Source organism: Nicotiana sylvestris, chromosome 10 (assembly GCF_000393655.2).
Source record: "Nicotiana sylvestris chromosome 10, ASM39365v2, whole genome shotgun sequence".
Taxonomy (NCBI): Eukaryota; Viridiplantae; Streptophyta; class Magnoliopsida; order Solanales; family Solanaceae; genus Nicotiana; species Nicotiana sylvestris.
This window is the reverse complement of record NC_091066.1, coordinates 65466618-65488630: the sequence shown is the minus strand read 5'-3', so window position 1 is coordinate 65488630 and position 22013 is coordinate 65466618.

The following is a 22013-nucleotide window of genomic DNA, read 5'->3' as shown; positions in this document are numbered from 1 at the left end:
ATCTGTGATGTATTGTTGTCGTCCTTGTTGTATGCGTTAATTTTGACGGTGTTATGGTCTTTTTCAATTTGCCTTTGAGGGCAGAGTATTGTGAAATAGTGTCGGGGAAGTGGCTGTCAGAGATCGCGGTATGCAGTAGTTTAAGATTGAATCGGTGTCCCTGGTATCGAGGGCTCAAGGAAGGTGATCTTCTGGGAGGTTTAGAATTGGTGGCGATCTGTTGGTTCAGGTGCTGCAGAGATGGATTTCGATTTAAGGCAAGTACTGGGCAGTGAAGGATGAGGAAGGGCATATGAGAAGTGTCTTGTGGTGGTTAAACTTCTAGAAGGTTAAGTGTAAGAAACAAAAGTCGAGTAGTTGCTTAAAGGAGAGGGTTTGACCAAAGTGGGAGAGTGGCCGGGTAGCATATGGGTTCTATGGTAGGATAGCTACACGCATGGATAAATGTTTAGAGTGATTTGGGATTCATGGTGGACAATGACAAGATTTACGGGCTTAATTTGGAACATTGGCTACTATTCGAAGGAAGGTTGGATACGACAGGAAGGAGTTGCTTGATATGAAGAAGGATACGACATGACTTCGGATTGGGATATATTGTCGCAATTTTAGTGATGTTAATAGGGAGTGAACGGACTTGTACAATGGGTGAATGAGAACTGTCTTAGGATAGTTTAAGGATTTCATAGTAAGGGTACTCAGTGCGCGTCATTGGAAGATATGTGAATTTAATTTCCATAGGTGGGTTATCTCTTGTAAGTAGGTTAGCGATCGTGTGATATTTATGAAGCCCCTACGAAAGATTCTACTGTCTATCCGGTAAGAGGTCGGATATGTAAATATGGCTAGTGATTCACATTGTTCATGAAATGTTAATAGAAGGTTTTGAGGAATTTGGCGGGTTGATTGTACAAGATCATGTCAATTGGGGATAAGGAATCTTGGTGAGTTCTAGAGTTATGCAATGGTAGTTTCAAGCTAAGTGGGAGAGCCCTACCGCCTACAATTGGATTGCATGGTTTCCTACTCGTGAGGTTTCTGGTTATCGACATATTGGTGGGTTATTACGACTAAGGAAAGAGGACATTAGTGGTGATTTGAGCAAAGGATTTGAGGAATTTGTGCTATAATTGACCCTATCAATTTATATTCAGGCTTTGGGAAGACTCAGGATTTATTCGTGTAGAGGTGATTTACAAGAAAAGTGACTCAGTCGGATGCTGCTTTGAGAGGGTGTTCATGTGTTAGTAGAGCCTTGGGGTTTGATCTTATTTGGGAACAAGTCAGAGTGGGTGACTCTCAACAAAGATCCTAGGGGATTCAAAAGTTAGAGTGCGGCGCCTAAGGCTTTCAAGTTCGTAGTATGGTGAAGTATCGAGCTTTTGTAGCAGATTATGAAAGGGCCTTGGAGTGTTCTATGTTATCTTTGGTCTACGGTGTATCATTGGAAGAATGGGCAAAAATAATATCATATTCATAAAGGAATTATCAAAATAGGTGTACCAGTTGAAGATGCGAATATGTGCACAAGGAGGGTATGAGATGGTTCGTGGGTTTTGATACAACGTGGTCACGTGTTAAGTTATGACAGGATTGTCAACTAATTTCTTGATATGCTGAGCCAAATTCAATTGAATCTACCATTGGTTGATGTGCTACGTGAAATCCCAAGATATACTAATTAAGTACGTCAAAGATATTGTGGCTAACAAAAGACGGTTGATAGAGTTTGAGACAATGGCACTTACTGAAGAGTGCACCTCGAGAATTCAAAGAAAGTTGCCGCATATTGTTCGAATTGCGGAAACTTTTATGCCCTTTTCATTTTTCAGTCAACTGGGGTTGGGAGCCCTAAGGCCAACCACATTTATATTGCAGTTTATTGATAGATCTATTGTCCATCCTAAGGGGGTGATAGAAGATTTGCTACTACAAATTGGGTAATTTATTCTTCCAGAAGATTTTATTATATTGAACTATGAAGCTGATGAAGACATCGCCATCATCTTGGGACAACCTCTCTTAGCCACCGCTGATGCTGTGATAAAAGTTCGTGGAGGAAAAATAATTCCCCGGGTTGATAATGTGGAAGAAGTCTTTAATGTGTACAAGGCAATTCAACTGCCAAGTCACTATGAGAATCTAGCTATGATATCTGTGATTGAAAAAGAAGAAGAAAAAAATAATGTGGGTGCATATCTGGATGACTTTCTAGAGAAAGCACTTAGGTGTTTTGACAGTATTGACTTAGTATTGACTTAGATGATGAGGTGAAGGAGATCACAGGCCGTTGAGTCATGTTGCCTTTAAGGCCACATCACATGCCGTTCAGAATGATTCAGGTGCTTTGATGAATAGAAACAAGAGAGAAGAGGGAGCCATGATGGCTTCCAGCTCAAGGGGGGCCCGCAGGTCATTCAACCAATCATATATACTTCCTAAGGTCCCAAAACACTATTATCCCCATCAAGATGTAGCTTATGTCGTGGCACCGCCTCTCTATGCGGTGATGAATGTGCAACCTTACACGCGACCACAACATTACCCACAAAACCAAGCTCCACCCCAGAAATGCCCATCCCTACCAAGCTCCATATAATCCCCAACAAAATTTTTCCCAATACAACCCTTGCCCAAGAGAGCGTCTTAGAAGAAATTAGTTCACCCCTATTGGTGAATCGTATTCAAGTTTGCTCCAAAAGTTAATTAGGCTAGGGTTGCTGCAGCCAGTGGCCCCAAACCGGTCTAACCCCGACTCCCCCTCACATCGAGCTAATGCTAGATGTGAATACCACTCTGGAGCAGTGGGACCCAGTACATAGGACTATTGGACCCTCAAGAGGGCAGTTGAAGACTTGATTGAAGATAAAAGAATTGTTTTTCGGGATAAAGAGGCCCCTAATGTGACGAATAATCCTCTGCCTACTCACAACAACAGGCCAGTCATTGGAATGATCTGTGATAATAGGGAATTTGATCTAGCATTGAAAGTCATAGTAGTCATTGCCGCGACAGAAAAGAAACCTATAAATGGGCGCCAAACTTGAAAAATTCTTTGTCAAACGAGAATCTCGGTATCCTGTCTTGCTATCATTTCTGCTTCCGAATTATTTTAGGGTGTGATCTGAATGTTTTACTTTATTTTCTTACTTTATGATGTAAATCTTTTCTTTAACAATTAAAAAAAATCTAATGAAATCAATATTTCATCATCCACGAATGCCTCTTTTCTTAATCTCGTCACCTTTTTTATTCTATTTTCAATTCAGTTAAATGCATATTTTAATAATATGACATGCTTGTGAATTTATGCCCTGATCCTAAAATGCTACCAGACTTTGAAATAATGCGTCAGGAAGCAGAATACAATGAAGATAAAGCTTTTAAGGAAATAAACAAGAGAATTGGAACTAAACCAAGGCCAAACTAAATTGCCCTTACTTGATTGGTTTATAGCATTGAAGTGGTGATACCAGCAGAAGTTGAAATTTCCTCTCTTCGGATCATTGTTAAAGCCGAGATCTTAGACGAAGATTGGGTCAAGACCCGACTGGAACAATTGACTTTGATTGATGAAAAAACAATTGGGCCATGGGCAGTTGTACCAACAAAGAATGACTCGTGTCTACAACAAGAAAGTGGGCCCCAGAAAATTTAAATTGGGGAAACTCGTTCTAAGACGTATCCTTCCGAATCATGAAGAAGCTAGAGGAAAATGTGCTCCAAATTGGAAAGGTCCACATATTGTAACCAGAGTTTTACCAAAGGGAGCGTTGTATTTGGGAGACATCGAAAGAAATTTCCCCGAGACAACTGTCAATGCGGATGCTTGAAAAAGGTACTATGTTTGACTACATGTGCAACATTAATGTTCTATGATTGGGATAGTGAAGGCTTTCATTCTCGCTACCAAACACTATCACAACCCTTTTTGCCAACCCTTTGAGCCGTTTACCTTTCTTTGATAACCTTTTTGGAACCTGAAGTTGTTATTAAAAAAAGGAAAAATAATAAAGGAAAAGAGAAGAGGAAGACAAAAGAAGAAAGAAGAAGAGAGGAAAAGAAATGAAAAGAAAGAAGAAAAAAAAGAAGACAAACAAAACAAAACAAAAATACAAAAGAAGTTCATGTCATTGAACTACGTTCGACCTGATTTCGAAAGGATACGTAGGCAGCCTCACATTAGGGTTCGGTCACACCAAACAAATATCCACATTCTCCCAAAAGTTGAAACTGGGGCAACAATTATGATGTTTTGGCGATGATTTCGCCCGAAGGTTCCAAAGTTGTAATTCAATCCGAATTCTTTTAACCCAAATCCCTTTCAAGTCCTTCCTACTAATCAGCGAGAATGTTCAAGAATTTGAGGGTATTGTTTTTTGGATCTGGTGAAACCAAATGAGAGAAATAAAATGAGAGAGTCTTATTGGTGAAAACTCTCAGGGTCACTATATGGCGGTGTCGAGTAAAGAAAGCAAAAGTGAGAGAGTGTTGTTAGTGAAAACCCGCAAAGGGCATTAAATGGCGATTGTGAGAAGATATATGAGAGAGAGGTCAGCTGGTAAAAACCTGCAAAGGGCACTACTGATCGAAAAGAGGGTTTGCAGTCATGGCATCAACACAGTCCTGGGCAAGGTTTCTCAGTTTCAAAGCAAAAAGTAGTGATGAGTTTCCAAAAGTCGGATGGTTTACACATATCAGACATTTAGTCCAAAAGGCATTCCATGTTTATTAAAGTCTGCATGTGCTCCCAGATAAGTCCGTCTTTCTATTCTCCTAACAGGGACACCTCTTGTATTAAACCCATTCTCTATTCCATTATTTTTTTTGAATCCCTTTCCGTCTAACTTTGTTCTAAAAACTAAGGCAAAGAAGAGATGTCAAAATTGATTTATAGGGCTCTCGTCTGAAACAAGCAGATACAATCAAAAGGCACCTAGCAATGGTAAAAGCACAAAGTCTACCCTGACTGGCCATGATTGGCAGATGCTCTGAAATTAAAAAAAAATTAGTCTAAAGTTGAAATGCTACAAAGGCAAAATAAAGTTGAAAAAGGTTTAGTCCTACGCGATCAACCATCATTAAAACTTTGAAAAGCCAAAGGTTCCCTGGAGCCAGAAATGCAATCGGTATCCAGGAAACAATCAATTGCAGTTCAAATCATCATCAAAAGAAAATGGGCCAAGATCAAGTGACTGAAACACTCAAGGCCACAAAACCAACCACCGTTTTGAAATAACAATTATTTTTGCTGAAAAAATAGGAAACATATGCAATCCAAAAAGAACAACCTTGCACGAAGCAGGTGCTACTGAAAGGAAATCATGTGGAAACTAAAAACAGCTTTGCAACAACAAAAACTCTCAAAAAGCGAAGTCTTCTTAAAATTCTTTCCTGCATTTTACACATTCTCTACAAAAAGAAGGAAAAAAAGAAAGAAAGAGGAAAACCTAAAAATAAAAATCATGGTAGTATAGGGTACACCAATCCCTAGCTATATTTTTCAACGTAGGGTACATCATTCCATAGTTGATGATATTTTAGGCATACGGTACACCGCTCCCTAGTCTCCTTACAAGTATAGGATATACCAATCCCTAGATGTGTCTTCCAACATAGGGCACAACATTCCCTAGTTGAGTTGATCTTCAAGGCATGATACACCGCTCCTTGATATCTTTATTGATAGAGCTTAAATGCAGGGTACACCACTTTCTGATATTATTATTTTAAACAAAGTGTACACTACTCCATGGTCTCCTTACTAGTATAGGGTACAACAATCCCTAGCTGCATTTTCCAATATAGGGTACACCATTCCATAGTTGATATTATTTTAGACAAAGGATACACCACTCCCTAGTTTCCTTTCCAGTATAGGGTGCACCAACCCTTAGTTGTGTTTTCCAACATAGGGTACACCACTCCGTAATTGAGTTGAGCCTTAATAGCAGGATACACCACTCCCTGATATCATTCCTAGACATGGGGTACACCATTCACTAGTCTCCTTACCAATATAGGGTACATCAATCCCTAGCTGTGTTTGCTTTTTCTAACATAGGGTACACCACTCCTTAGTTAATTGATCTTAAGTACAGGGTACACCACTCCCTGATATTTTTAGTGATAGAGCTGAAATGTAGGGTACACCAATCCCTGATATCTATTATTGATAGAGCTGAAATGCAGGGTACACCACTCTCTAATATTATTTCTAGACATAGGGTACACCACTCCCTAGTCTCTTTACCAGTATAGGGTACATCAATCTCTAGCTGCGTTTTTCCAACATAGGGTACACCACTCCCTAGTTGATGATGTTTTAGACATAGGATACACCACTCCCTAGTTTTCTTACCAGTATAGGGTACACCGATTCCTATCTGTATTTTTCAACATAGGGTACACCACTCACTAGTTGATGATGTTTTAAACACATGGTATACCACTCCCTAGTGTCTTTACTAGTACAAGATACACCAATCCCTACCAATATTTTCCAACATAGGGTACACCACTTCCTAGTTGATGATATTTTAGACATAGAGTACACCATTCCCTACTCTCCTTACCAGTACATAGTACACCAATCTCTAGATGTGTTTTTCCAATATAAGGTACACTACTCTCTAGTTGATTTGAGCTTAAACGCAGGGTACACCACTCTCTGATATCATTACCGATTGTTCTTAAATGCTGGGTACACCACTCTCTAATATCATTACCGATTGATCTTAAATGCTGGGTACACCACTCCCTGATATCTTTACCGTTTGATTGAGCTAAAATGCAGGGTACACCATTCCCGCATCATTCCAAATATAGGGTAAACCATTACCTAGTTTTTACTAGTATAGGGTTCACCACTCCCTAACTGTATTTTCCAACATAGGGTACACTATTCCCTAGTTTATTTGATCTTAAATGCAGGGTACACCACTCCCTGATATCATTCCAAATATAGGGTACAACATCCCTTAATCTCTTTACAAGTATAGGGTACACCAATTCCTAGCTGTGTTTTCCAACATAGGGTACACCACTCCCTAGTTGATGTGATCTTAAGTGCATGGTACACCACTCCCTAATATATTTGCCAATAAAAGGAACACAATTCCCTGACCGCATTTTCCGTCATAAGGTACACTGACCTGATTCCTTTTTAGCCGAGGATATATAGACAACCTCGGAAGCAAGGTTCGGTCAAACTTTTTAAAATGCTTCCCATTGAGTATCGAATGGGAAAAAATTGCTCATAATTTCTCACTTTATCTTTGCCCGAAAACTCTTCATGTTCTCGATCAAAGAGGGGCAGCTGAGAGCACGTAATTTTTGCCTAATATAAAATTACTCCTAAAAAATTCAAAAAAAAAAAATAGTCTTCTAATTATGTTTGGATTTTTATTTAGGTGTTGTTTTCACTTTCGTGACATTTAGTTGCATTTGTATAAGTACGAAATATTTTTAAACACATGAAGTCAACCAAAATATTTTCGTCATTTTATTCGTTGCATTTTTAGATTTTTATTGCATTATTAGGATTTAATTGCATATAGTAGTACTTTCAAAATTAAAAATCACAAAATACATTAGTTGCTTCCTTTACATTTTGACTAATCAAATAGTTAGTTTAAATTATTTAAAATGCTAATTCGGTCATCTTGGCATAATAGACTCAATTAGAGATAATTTGGTAAAGTTGAAATTAAGGAAAGAAAAGAAGGGCTGTCCATTTTTCGTTTTCAGATCTGGGACTGGGCCCAAAACTCGGCGGCTCAGATTTCGCCTTTGCTTGATCCAGTCCCCCAATTCACTAAAAAGTGCTGAAAAAACAAAAAGTTTAAACTTCAAAAGCTCTAGCTGACATATGGAATCGGAAAAACTTCAAAGTAGAAGAAAACATCATAAGAAAAAGAGATTACAAATCTACTCCAAAATTCCAGCACACTTGGTTGATATTCTTTGGTATTTCAAAGGGTTCTCGAGCTGTAAAATTGATGTTCGTTGCGCTGAACTCAATACAGCTTATTTATCACTTTTCTTCCTTGATTTATCCATTTCAAGGTATTCCTTAACCACTGATTTCGCAATCCCCGTGTAGATTTAATGAATCATGTCTGTTATAAAATGATTGTTGCTGAAATAAAGCTATCTGTTCTTCATAGCTGGATTTTATTGTTTTCACGGCTAGAGTTAAGCTAAAAACAACAAAAGACCAAAGTGAGTTTTCTTCTAGAAATTTCGCATAAACTGTAGGTTGTACCAAAATTAGTGAATCGTGATATGATAGATGCAAATACTGATTAGCGTTAAATCAAGTTCGAATCCTGATGGTGATTGGTGTAGCGGTGGTTATCCCTGTAACTAGTTAATTCTAGTTAAGTTTAAGCATCAATCTAGAATTAGGATACTTTGTGAAATAATATGCTGTATGCAGCTTTGTTTGATTGGAGCTACAAAATTACCTTCCATTGATTTGCAGTCAGTTAAAATAGGGTGTGAGAATTTAATGGGCTCGTCAACCCTTGGCCCAGTTCTTATCTATGATGCGCCCTATTTGGTCGTCCCTATTTAATCTATATTTTTTTTTTTTAAACTTTTAACTTGTACTCACTTTTTAAATAACTTCTGCCCCTTTCTCCTCCTTCGTTTTCTTCTTCTTGTTTCTGAAGATTAGACTTTAGGCCTCATAGATCCATGATGGCTAGGTCTACAGTGATCTCAGATTCATGGTCCTAGACTTTGCATATACATCTTTTCTGGCATTGTTCCTGCTGTTTTCTCTTTCCCTGTGGTTCCAAAGAATTCAAGATATTCCACTTGTCCCTCTTTCCTCCGAGAAATTTTTGTGCTCTCATAATATTTAAATAGTTAGAAACTACTGCTCAACCAACAGACTGAATCCCTTCGAGTTATTGATTCGCCTGACTCAAAAGCATGCACAAACTGCTTCGTCAACCGTCCATTAGAGACGGGATCAAGAAATACAGAATTCATCCTACTTCAGTCTGCTTCATATAATGCATTTTTGTGTTTAGACTTCAATACAGTATAATATTTTTTGTTGGGTATTAGTGCATATTACAAATGAACTAAATAACGTTCGCCAGCTACAAAAACAATAACTTCGCCAGTTACAAAACAAAAACTTCAGCTCTAGAGCTGAACTTTAGGTCTGGTTACTAGAATGCTGAAGTTTTGCGTGATCGAAAAAACAGGTACACTTGCAATTTTTTTTGGAAAGCGGATACAAATTAAAACGTGACACAAAAAGTGGGTATAGATGCAAATGCCCCTCAAGTTAGCCAAGGCTGGTCGTTGAGTGGTTTTGGGCCTAGCAGAGGCGGCTTCAACAGGCCCATGTTGGCCTGTCCAAATTCTCCATTATCACATCTGACCGGTGGTCTGAGCCCAGGCTTTAGCCTAATGTTGCATGCTACATTCAATTATTTGATAATGCTTAATCAATTCTTTCCCATGTATTCGTTTGGTCCGGTCAATTAATCATGGCATCCTTGAAAACTTGAATCTGTATAATTGTAACAAAGTAGCTACTTATGATCGAAAATGCAGACTAACTAAAGTCTCTATTCTTGTGATGGTCAAATCACTCTCTACTGAATAACCCTACATTACCCTTAAAAGACAAGTTGATTACTAAAGGGCCAAAATCACACGTTTATTCTATATACCTTGCATAACCTTGGGATTTGTCATAAATAACCTCAAACATATGAAATACATGAAAGATTCTCGATGAATATCGTAGTTTGTTTTAGGGGCGATTGATAATAAAACATTGTAACTATGGGTATGGTTTCCGTTGCATAGTCATGATACATAACTCCAAATTCAAGTGCATGCCTTTGTGACTTGACCTTACAACTTCAAAGTAATAATTAAATTAAACATGTCGCAAATTGAGGGCGCGTTTCATGCAGCACGATTTAAGATGTGTACAAAATGACAAGTGTACGACATCGTAACTTGTTTAAATAAATTTCATAATTGCATGAATTATAAAATCAAAGGCGGTAAAGAATAAAATGCACATAGGTTTAAAAAATATAATAATTCAGATAAATAAGCCACGTATATTTGTTAAGCGACCGTGCTAAAACCACGAAATCTGGGAGTGTCTCACATCATCTCTCGGGTTAACAGAATTCCTTACCCGGTCTTCTATGTTTCGCAGACCATAAATAGAATCAAACTTCCTTGAATTAGGATTCCAAATTTGGTGAGTTGGAACAATGTTAATTAAATAATTTCGAATGGCTATTCTAAAAATAATATAAAATCAATCCCTTTTTCAAATAATATCACTTAAATTGGAAAGATTCCTTTCCCCGTAAAAAGGAGGTGTGACAATGGGCATATCACACTGCATAGAAAACTCCAATTGGCGTTTCGCCGTACAGCTTGGTATATGGAAAGGCTTGTCACTTGCCTGTTGAGCTTGAGCACAAGGCATATTGGGTGATCGAGAAGCTCAACTTTGATATGGAACTAGCTGGGGAAAAATGGATGTTGCAACTAAATGAACTCGAAGAGTTTCGCTTGCACGCATATGAGAATGCGAAGCTGTATAAAGAGAAAACAAAGGGATAGCATGACAAACACATTTTGCATCGTGAGTTCGAACCCAGTCAAGCCATTCTATTGTTCAATTCAAGGTTGAAGCTCTTTCCTGGGAAGCTCAAATCTAGATGGTTGGGTCCATTTGAAGTAGTGCGAGTTACGAAGCATGGAGCTGTTGAGCCAAGGGATCCCGAAAACAATGGCACATTTTTAGTCAATAGGAAGAGAGTGAAACACTATTGAGGTGGTGTCATTCATTGTCACAAAACTTAGATAGACTTGGTGGGCGCATGATGGAACATGTTGCGTCGTGCCCCGATGTTAAATCAGGCGCTTGTTGGGAGACAACCCAATATTTAGTGCTTTCTTAATTTAGTCTTCTTCTTTTCAGTTAGAGTAGATTAGAGTTTTTCTTATTTTCTTTATAGTCATAGAAATCATAGGTAGGAATGGTGTGGGATGCGTATAGTGGATGTACAAAGTGCAGGGGGGGGGTCGGGATTCATGTAAAAAAATTGGAGCAGTAGCACCCAGCGCTGCCTGTGGCACAAAAACCAGACGTGACAATTCCCCTAGCGCCAAGCCTAGCGCGACACTGTGGGTTGAGGGTCACCAGGTAAGTAATTTTTTTTACTTCGTTTTACTTTTTATTTAAACCATTAACCTGATCCAGTTACCCATTTTAACTAATCTTATAACCCATGTCCACTACTGTCACACCTCCTTTTTCCGAGCAATAGGGAGTTTTTTCAATTAGAGTGATATTACTCGATATGAGATTATTTATTTAATTCAGAGTCGCCACTTGAGATAATTATTATGGTGTTTCAAATCACCGATTTATTTTAAATTATCTAAACGAGGAAAATTGACTCCATTTAAGGTCCGCAAACACATAAGACCGAGTAAGGAATTCTATTAACCCGGGAGAAGGTGTGAAGCACTCCCGAATTCTAAGGTTTTACCACGGTCGCTCAACTATTACTAATTGGCCTAATTATCTGATTTATTACATATTTAAAACCTATTGTGCATTTCACTTCTAACCGCTTTTCATAGAACTTTACCTGCTTTTACGATTTATGGAATTTATTTAAATAAGTCGCGATGTCGTGCACGTATGTTTACAACATGTTTATTATTATTTAAAGTTGGGGTCAAGTCATATGAAATGATCACTCGAAATGGGGTTTATGTATCGTAACCATGCCACGAAAACCGTACCATAGTCACAATAATTTATTTAACCGTGCCTAAAGAAAACTATGATGTTTGAACTAATATTCTAGGGGTTTGAGATGATTGTAAGGTAAGGAGTTCATGAAAATTATTTGTGGAAGTAAAGAAGTAAATTAGCTATGGAAATGTGGGTTAGCCTTACTGAACACAATTTTAAGAGTGAGATTAGGCATTATGATATCAATCAATTACAATTGGCCAAAAATATAATGAAAGACTACAACTCAATTACGTCTAATTGCATCAATACGAATCTACAAGGCAAATCACTGGTTTACAAATCTAGCTTCCAGAATTACATGCTAAACTTGGCGTATTTATGCCTCATACAATCAGAACTTGCAGGGTTGGGTTTCTCCTAAAAATCTGACTAATTAATAATTTAGACCCACGAATCTATCACTTTCAAAATCACTTCAAATGTGCAATTCTCTTTATCATTGTAAAACAAACAAACGAACATTCCAGAGGTGAACGGTTTATGCAAGAAATTAGCTATGAGATTTTTAATTACACGCAAATAACATCACAGAATAAACAAAGGATGGAGGCAACTTTATTGATCGAATATGTTGAATTTCAAATGATTAAACGTGCATGCATTGTAGAAAGATCAAATATAAGGTTGTATAAAAATGTATAGATGAACACGAGCATACCTAAATCCGAAGAAAAAACACTAGAGTTCAACAACCTTTTGAAACAGCCAAAATTAGCAATGAACAACCATGAATTTGAACTTTGACGGCTTGTACAACTCTAGAAAAAGAGGAAGTTGAATTTCGAAACTTCAGTAATTAAATCCTTTGTGAATCTTCTTTGAAATCCCATATTTTATTTTTATTTTTAGGGCTTTGTGATTTTCAGATATGATTTTTTAGATTTTTGAATTTCAAACTTGCTTTCTTTTTCTATTTCGTGTGTGTTTATGAGAATTTCAGATGAGGCGTATGTTTGGTGTGAGATGAAAGTGGATTGTGTCTGTTCTAATAGGAAGGGTGGTTGTCCATCACTTTCCCTTGAGAGCATCAAATGACGGCTAGGTTTTTTTTGGTGTCTAAGGGGTCTGTTCGGAGAGAGGATTGGGAATTAATGGTATTAGGTTTTTTTTAGGAAAGGGGAGGGGATTCGTCTCTAAGGGAATTTGGGAAGATGAGTGTTTTTATGTAGAGAGGGATTTGGGCTAGGCGGGTCGGGCATGGGAATGGGCTGGTGCAGGTGTTTGGTTAAAGATTGGGCCTCATAGATGGCTTTTAGCCCAGTTCTGAATGAATCAAACAAAAATCCTTATTTTCTTTGAATTTAAATTCTAAACTAATTACTTAAAATCCTAAGTTAAATTTTAATTCAAATCTAATTTTGCAGAATTAAATGTAAAATGACCATTGTATTTTTGTGAGTTTCATTTGATAATGCACTTAATTAACGCAATTAAATCCTAAATGCGATTTAAGATCTAAAATGCTATGAGATGAAGAATAGTACATTTTTATGATTTTCTATGATTTTTTAAAACACTTATAAACATGCATGAATAATGCAAATAAATTCAAAACTAATTGGATAAAATTAAAGAAAAATTACTACAATTCTATGAAATAATTAAGCAAACTATTTTGGCATATTTTTTGGAAGTGATTTGCATTAGGGCAAAAGTTAGGTGCTCACAAATGCCCCCTATGCTCGAGAACATGAAGAGTTTTCGGGGAAAGATAAAGTGAGCAATTACAAGCAATTTTTGCCTGTTTGACACTCCATGGGAAGAATTTTGAAAATATTGGACCGAACCTTGCTTCGGAGGTTGCCTAGATATCCTTGGCTATAAAGGAGTTAGGTCAATGTAGTTCTGGAAGTTTTCGTAGCTGGGACTACCGAAAAGCTGTGATTTCACTGTTGTTGTTGTTGTTGTTGTTGTTGTTGTTGTTGTTGTTGTTGTTGTTGTTGTTGTTGTTGTTGTTGCTACTTGCTGAACCCTTTATTACACCAAAATTAAAATGAAAAGAAACTAAACAAGCCTATCAACTATGAGTTATAAGATTCATATATATAAGTCTTCTGAGCTTGATCTTGAATCTCGGTTAGTTCTTCACGCAGGCTCTGATCTGAATCTTGATGCTTGCTAGCTGCAAGTGCTAGTTAATTTTTCTATGGCTTCTTCCAATAAAAACGGGACATGCAAGGCTCATGACTTTATTCATATCTTAAGTAGTCCACATCTTTTCCTCCGCTTCTGTATTTTGGATTCACTTCTTTTCCTTTTTTCTTTATTTTGGATTGAGACGTCTTCTTTTGGTCATCTCGAACCTTGTGCCTCGAGGTAAAAACTTGCTCAGATACCAAAACAAACGAACAGACGAAATTTTTCTTCCCCAATTTTCACTAGGAAATTTCGTGATTTATTTGTAGAAAAACTCTATGCTACTTCATTATTGAAATCAATAAAAGTTCAGGATTGGTGTACCTAGGGAAAACATGATTCTTTGAGAATGGTGTACCATTATTGTCTAAATGGTACCTCAACTAAGGATTGTTGTACATTATGTTGGAAATATGCAATAAGGGAATGTTGTACCCTGTACTGTTAAAGAGACTAGGGAGTGGAGACCCTATGTCTAAAAATAAATTAACTAGGAGTGGAAACTCTATATTGGAAAAGAGACTAGGGAGTAGAGACCCTATGTCTAAAATAAAATCAACTAGGGAGTGGAGACCATATGTTGGAAAAGAGACTAGGGAATGGAGACTCTATGCCTAAAATAAAATCAACTAGGGAGTGGAGATCCTATATTAAAAAAGAGACTAGGGAGTGGAGAACCTATGTCTAAAATAAAATTAACTAGGGAATGGAGACCCTATGTTGGAACAGAGACTAGGGAGTGGAGACCCTACGTCTAGAATAACATCAACTAGAGAGTGGAGACCCTATGTCTAAAATAAAATCAACTAGGGAGTGGAGACCCTATGTCTAAAATAAAATCAACTAGGGAGTGGAGACCCTATGTTGGAAAAAGAGACTAGGAAGTGGAGACCCTATGTCTAAAATGATATCATCTAGGGAGTGAAGACCCTGTGTTGGAAAACGCAGCTAGGGATTGGAGACCCTATATTACCATGATTTTGAACTTTCTTTCTTTTCTTTATTCTTTTATTAAGAGAATGAGTACAATGCTGGAAAGAATTTGGGTGAGGACTTTCCTTTTTGGAGTTGTTGTTGCTGTATAGCTACTTTTTGCCTCCGTACAATTTCCTTTGGTTGTACCTGCTTCTTGCAAGGTTGCTTTTAGATTGCACCTGTTTCCTATTTTTCAAACAAAGAACAACTGTTAGTTTGAAGCGGTGGTTGGTTTTGCGGCCTTGAGTATTTCAATCACTTGATCTCAGCCAGCTTCTTTGATGATGATTTCAAATGTTATTGGTTGTTTCCTGGATACTGACGGTGTTTTTGGCCCCGGAGAACCTTTGTTTTTTCCAAAACTTTACCATGACGGTTAGTCGCGCGAGACTTAATCTTTTTCAATTTTATTTTTCCTTTGTGGGAATTTGACTTTCATTCTTCCAATTTTAACTTCAAAGCATTTGGCAATCCTTAACTTTCAACCATGCCGAGATGATTAGTCACGTGGGATTCAACTTTTTCAACTTCATTTTCGCCCTTGTAGGTACTTCAATTTGACTTCCTTGTTTCGAGAGTTTTCGATTTTAAAACATCAACCACCATGGACAGTCGGGGTTGACTTGATGCGAGATTGGGTGCCGTTTTTACATATTAGCTTGCATCAAATGAGAGCCCTACAAATTAGTCTTGCTATATCTTCTTTGCCTTAGTCTTTAAGACAAAGTTAGACCGAAAGGAATTCAAAGAACAAATACTGGAATGGAGAATGAGTTTATACAAGAATTGTCCTTTCGGGGAAAGGAAAGAAGGACTTATCTGGAGTACATGCGGACTTCAATGAACATGACATGCCTTTTGGACTAGATGCATGGTATGCATAAACTGTACGACTCTTAGAAATTCATAATAACTTTTTCCTCGAAACTGAGAAACCTTGCCCCGGACTGTGTTGATGCCCATGGCTGCAAGGATCCTCTTTTCAATCGATGGCGCCTTTTGCAGGTTTTCACCAGCCGGTCTCTCTCATTTCTCTTCTCACCATCACGTTATAGTGCTCTTTGCAAATTTTCACTAACAAGATTCTCTCATTTTTACATTCTCTACTCCCCATCGCCTTACGGTGCTCGTGAGAGTTTTTACCAATAAGACTCTCTCATTTATTTCTCTCATTTTGATTGCATTAGATCTACGTAACTGTATCCTCCAATTCTTGAACATTCTTGCAGATTGATCGGAAGGACTTGAAAAGGATTTGGGTAAAAAAGATTTGGATTCAGTTACAACTTTGGAACCTTTCATGCGAAACCATCGCCAAACCATTATAACATCTGCCCCAATTTTAATTTTTGGGGGAATTTGAATTTTTATTTTGGTGTGACTGAACCCCTGAGAGAGGCTCTCTATATATCCTTTTGGAATCAAGTTGATTTTAATGAGCATGAACTTGTATGGATTTTTTGTTTTCTTTTCTTTTTCTTCTTCTTTCGCTTTTTTTTCCTTTTCCTTTTTCCTTTTTTTCCTTCTTTTCGTCCTTTTTTTTCTTTGTTTTACTTTTCTTCTCTTTTTTCTTTCTTGTTTCTTTAATAACATCTTGAGGCTCCAAAAAGGGTAATAAAAGAAAGGTAACCAGCTCAAAAAGGTTAGCAAAATGCTTAATGATGTTTGAATAGCGAGAATGAAAGCTTTCGTCATCCCAATTAGAGAACATTAATGCTACATAGAGGGTCAAACATAGTACCTTTTGACTGCGTCCACGTTGATAGTTGTTTCAGAGACATTTTCTTTGATGCTTTCAGATACAACACTCTCTTTTGGCAGTACTCCCATTACAATGTATGGACCTTTTCAATTTGGAGCCAATTTTCCTTTAGCTTCTTCACGAGATGGGAGGATACGTCTCAAAATGGGTTGTCCTATTTCAAATTTCCCGGGCCGCACTTTCTTGTTGTAGACACGGTCCATTTATTGTTGGTACAATTGTTTGTGGCAAACTGCGGCCAATTGTTTTTCATCAATCAATGTCAATTATTCCAATCGGTTCTTGACCCAATATTTATCCTTAATCTCGGTTTCAACAATAATTAGAAGATAGGGAATCTCAACTTCTTTCCAATTTTCTATTTATTATCTTACAAGACTTGTCTTCAATATATTCTGTTTCTTGATTGATCATTTCGAGGTTTGACAACATTTTAGTATCTGGGCATGAAGTCTGCAAGCATGTCATGTCATTAAAATTTGTCTTAACAGAACTGAAAAGAGATGAGAAAAGTGATAAGATTATGAAAATAGACATTCCTAGATAATAAAATATTAATTTTATTTGATTTTTTTAATATTTGAAGATCGAAGGGTTTTCATCAGAAAGTAAGACAATAAAGTAAAACATCTAGATTACACCCTGAAATAATCCGGACATAGAAAGGATAATAAGACTGGCTACCGAGACTCTCGTCTGATAGGGAATTTTCAGGTTTGGCGATCGTTTTTTGGCTTTTCTTCTTCCGCGTCAATGGCTACAATGGCTTTTAGCACTGGACCAAATTCCCCATCATCACAAATCATTCCAACGACTGGCCTAGTATTGTGAGAAGGCAACAGATTGTTCGTCATATCTCATCCCGGAGAACGATTCTTTCAGCTTCAATCAAGTCTTCAACTGCCCTCTTGAGGGTCCAATAGTCCTTAGTATTGTGTCCCACTGCTCCAGAGTGGTATTCACATCTAGCATTAGTCTGGTGCGATACGGACTCAGGGTTTGGCTTGTTCAGGGCCACTGGCTACAGTAGACCTAGCCGGACTAGCTTTTAGAACAAGCTCGAGTATGATTCACTAATAGGAGTGAACATATTCCTTCCGAGAGGCTCTCTTGGGCGAAGATAGTATGGGGGGTCATTAAGTTGGGGATTATATGGAGCTTGGTAAGAATGAACATTTATGGGAGGTGGAGCTTGGTTTTGTGTATAATGTTATGGCCGCGTGTAAGGTTGCGTGTTAATCACCGCATAGGGAGGCGATGACATGACATAAGCAGCATCTTAATGGGGATAATAGTGTTGAGGGACCTTTGGAAGCATATATGATTGGTTGAATTCTCTAGGACCCTCTTCGAGCTCGAAACCATCATGGCTCCCTCTTCTCTCTAATTTCTGTTCATCAAACCCTCCAAACTATTTTGAACGGCCTGTGATGTGGCCTTAAAGGCAACATGACTTAAAATTCGGCCCGTTTTTAACCCATTTTCAACCATTTCCTCAATTTTGATAGCCTCAACGAATGGCTTACCCATAACGAACATCATGTTCTGGCAGTAGTCGGCCTCTTGGGCCTGTAGAAAGACCGCAACCATTTCTGCTTCGTCTATTGGAGACTTTACTGTGGTAGTTTGCTCACGCCATTTGACAGCATATTCACAGAAACTTTCCACGATTTTTTTTCAAATTGGACAAAGAGTTTCTGTCGAGAGCGATGTCCACATTATACTTGAACTGTCAGACAAAATCTTAGGCCAAATCATCCCTCACATGCCAATGCGTAATTTCTTGATCCATATACCACTCAGAAGAGATTATGGTGAGGCTTTCTCCAAAATAGGCCATTAGCAGTTCCTTTTTTCCACCAGCACCCCTCAGTTGGTTATAGTATCATTTCAGATGAGCGATTGGGTCTTCGTGCCCGTCGTACTTTTCAAATTTTAGCATTTTGAAGCCAGCTAACAAGTGAAAATGGGGAAACATACACAGTTCGGAGTATGAGATAGTCGTTTGGCCACTCAGGCCTTGCATATTTTTCAGGTTTTGTTCTAGGCTTTTCATCTTCCGAGCCATATCCTCTTACTCGAGATTCTTGACAACCTTTCTTGCTCCATCGAGAAATCATATTGCGGGGGTTGAGTAAATAAGTATGGGGTCACGTATGTTATTTCTGGTTGAAACTGTGGACCCTGAAAGATGAAGATTGGAGGCTCAATATACGGTCGTAGTATAGTTGGTTGTGCTGTGGTGCAAACTGGTACTGCAAAGAACATTACTGGCGGTGCCTTTGAAGCCAGCGCCTGGGGCAAACCAAAGAAGGCATTTCGGCACCGTTAAACGATATTGGAGGGTATCCATACGGGATAAATGTGTTAGGCACATAGACATTGGTAGCCTCACCTGACCTGGGGATCAACTCAGGAAACCTAGGGATCGCACTCGGTAGTTCCCTACCTTTAGACCGAGCGTCCCACATTTCCATCATGTGGATTCTCTTCAGCAATTACTGATTCTGGTGTTGGAATAGCCGATTTTGGGCTATCCTCAGGATCGATAATTGGTAGATGACTGTCAGAGGCTATAGGAACCTTGCCTTTAGGTCTTGTGAAGTATGGATGAGAAACCAGATTACCAACAAAACCAACCACCTGAACAAAACCTGGCTAGTTTGCACACACCACAACCTTGTTAGTTTTGAGACATTTAACATATAGGAAATCGTATGTTGAGATGCAATGCACTTAACAGTTAAACGCTTCTACTATGTGTTTGAACGGTTGCGTATTTCATCCCGACCATTAAATGTTCCTTTTCACTCTGTACCTCTTTTCTTTCATTTCCACTCTCTTTTTTTGGGATCTTTCACATCTTGATTTTTCTTTTTTTGTTGCTTTCACTCTTTGTTTTTCTCTGTTATTTTGTCACTCTTCTCTTTCTTTTGCACTCAATTTTTCTTTCTTTTTTTTTTTCGATTTATTTTTCACTCAATTTGTTTATGAATATGATCGAATCTGATGAGGATTGCCTATGTATCATGACGCCACATGAATAAGATCATTACGTAGTTCAGGAAACAAATGGCTCCTAATCATGGGAAAGTAATTTGAATTTTGGGTTTTGAATTTTTTTTTCGAAAGAAAGACTTCTAATTTTTTTTCATTTGTTATGAACATTGGGAATTTCAAAAGTAAAAGGAATTTTTTTTGTTTGAATTTCCATTCATTTTCTCTTTTTCTAAAGAAGAAAGAAAGTATTTTTGAATTTTGGATGTTGCTTCTAAATTTTCAAAAGATGGACTTTTTAGAAAATATTTCGGATTTCTGAGTTTTCTTTTTAATTTACGAAAGTACTTCTAAAGAAAAGCGAAAATATTTTTTGGACTTCAATTTTTCAATTTTTATGACGTTTATGAAAGAAAGACTTCTAAAGAAGAAAAAAATATTTTTGGATTTTTGTTTCATTTTTTTTTAATTTTTTGGGAAAAATATTTCAAAATAAAGAAAACAAGTATTTTGGATTTTGATTTTTGATTTTTTTTATTTCTTCTTTTTTGGTATGAAAAACTTCGGAAAAAAGGAAAATATTTTTTGGGTTTAAAATCTTTTTTTTTTGTTGACCTTTCTAAGGAAAGATTACTAAAGAAGGAATTAAAGGAAAATATTTTTAGATTTTAAAAATTGGGGCCGGAACCGATGAGGTTTGCCTACGTATCTCACATCCAGTGAAAATCAGACCCGCGTAGTTCAGTCAATTTTGACGGAACATGGGAAAGATGACTTTTTGAAAATATTGGCTTATTTTTTTTCTTTTTCTTTTTAAATTTCGGTACAGTTTTAGAATTTTTCAAGTACCTACCTCTCATTCTTGTTTTTATTTTTATTTTTTTTATTTTCTTTCCATATTCTAGAAGCCGGCCAACATGTAAGCTGAAATAACCATATGCACAAGTAGCATGTGATGCAAACAAACATTCCTACTAGAGATCCGGCATGAGACTATGTTATTCTAAGTTCAAATCTTGGATGTATTGTTCTAGACCTGGCTTACCCGAACGGATAATTCGAGCCAAGGTGGGGCAGCGCACCAGGAATATAGAAGCTTCACCGGCTTTGTACCTTGTCCGATACTCGTTCTAAAATTATGATATGACTATAACAGAAAAGAAGTCACGCGAAGCGCACACTCCCCGGAAGATTTTGAAGACTTAAAGAGAAGAATGGTATCATAACAGTTTATATACAGTTCACGGCAATATCAAAGCGGTAAAGGCTGCTATTTAGCACATTAGGCCCAAACATGTACTATCAGACAATAAAACAACAAGTCAAGTGTAAAAGTCTTCTAAGCTCGAATTCTAAACCCGAGATTCTGGGTTCAATCCCCAACAGAGTCGCCAAAGCTGTCACCCCACCTTTTTCCGAGGAATAGGGAGTTTTTCCTATTAAAGTGACATTAATCAATATGTGATTATTTATTTAATTAGAGTCGTCACTTGGGATAATTATTATGGTGTCCCAAGTCACCGGTTTATTTTAAAATCCCAAATCAAGGAAATTGACTCCATTGATGGTCCGCAAACACAAAGGACCGAGTAAGGAATTCTATTAACTCGAGAGAAGGTGCGAGGCACTACCGAATTCCGTGGTTTTAGCACGGTCACTCAACTATTTATAATTGTCCTAATTATATGATTTATTATATATTTAAAACCTATTGTGCATTTTACTTCTAATCGCTTTTAATAGAATTTTACTTGCTTTATGAATTTATGGAATTTATTTGAATAAGTCGCGATGTCGCGCAATTATTGTTTTTGTACACATTGTAAATCATGATGCACCCGCAATTTATAATATATTTATTATTATTTGAAGTTGGGGTCAAGTCACATGAAATGCACACTCGAAATGGGGCATATGCATCGTAACCATGCCACGGGAACCGTACCCATAGTCACGATGATTTATTCAAACGCGCTTAAAGAAAACTACGATGTTTGAATTAATTTTCTAGGGGTTTGAGATGATTGTAAGGAAAGGAATTTATGAAAATTAGTTGTGGAAGTAAAGAAGTAAATTAGCTATGGAAATGTGGGTTACCTTACTGAACACAAATTTAAGAGTGAGATTAGGCATTATGACATCAATCAATTACAATTGGCCAAAAATATAATGAAGGACTACAACTCAATCTGTTACGTCTAATTGCGTCAATATGAATATTCTAAGCAAATTACTGTTTTACAAATCTAGCTTCCAAAATTACAAGCTAAGCTTGGCGTATTTATGCCTCATACAATCAGAAATTGCGTGGTTGGATTT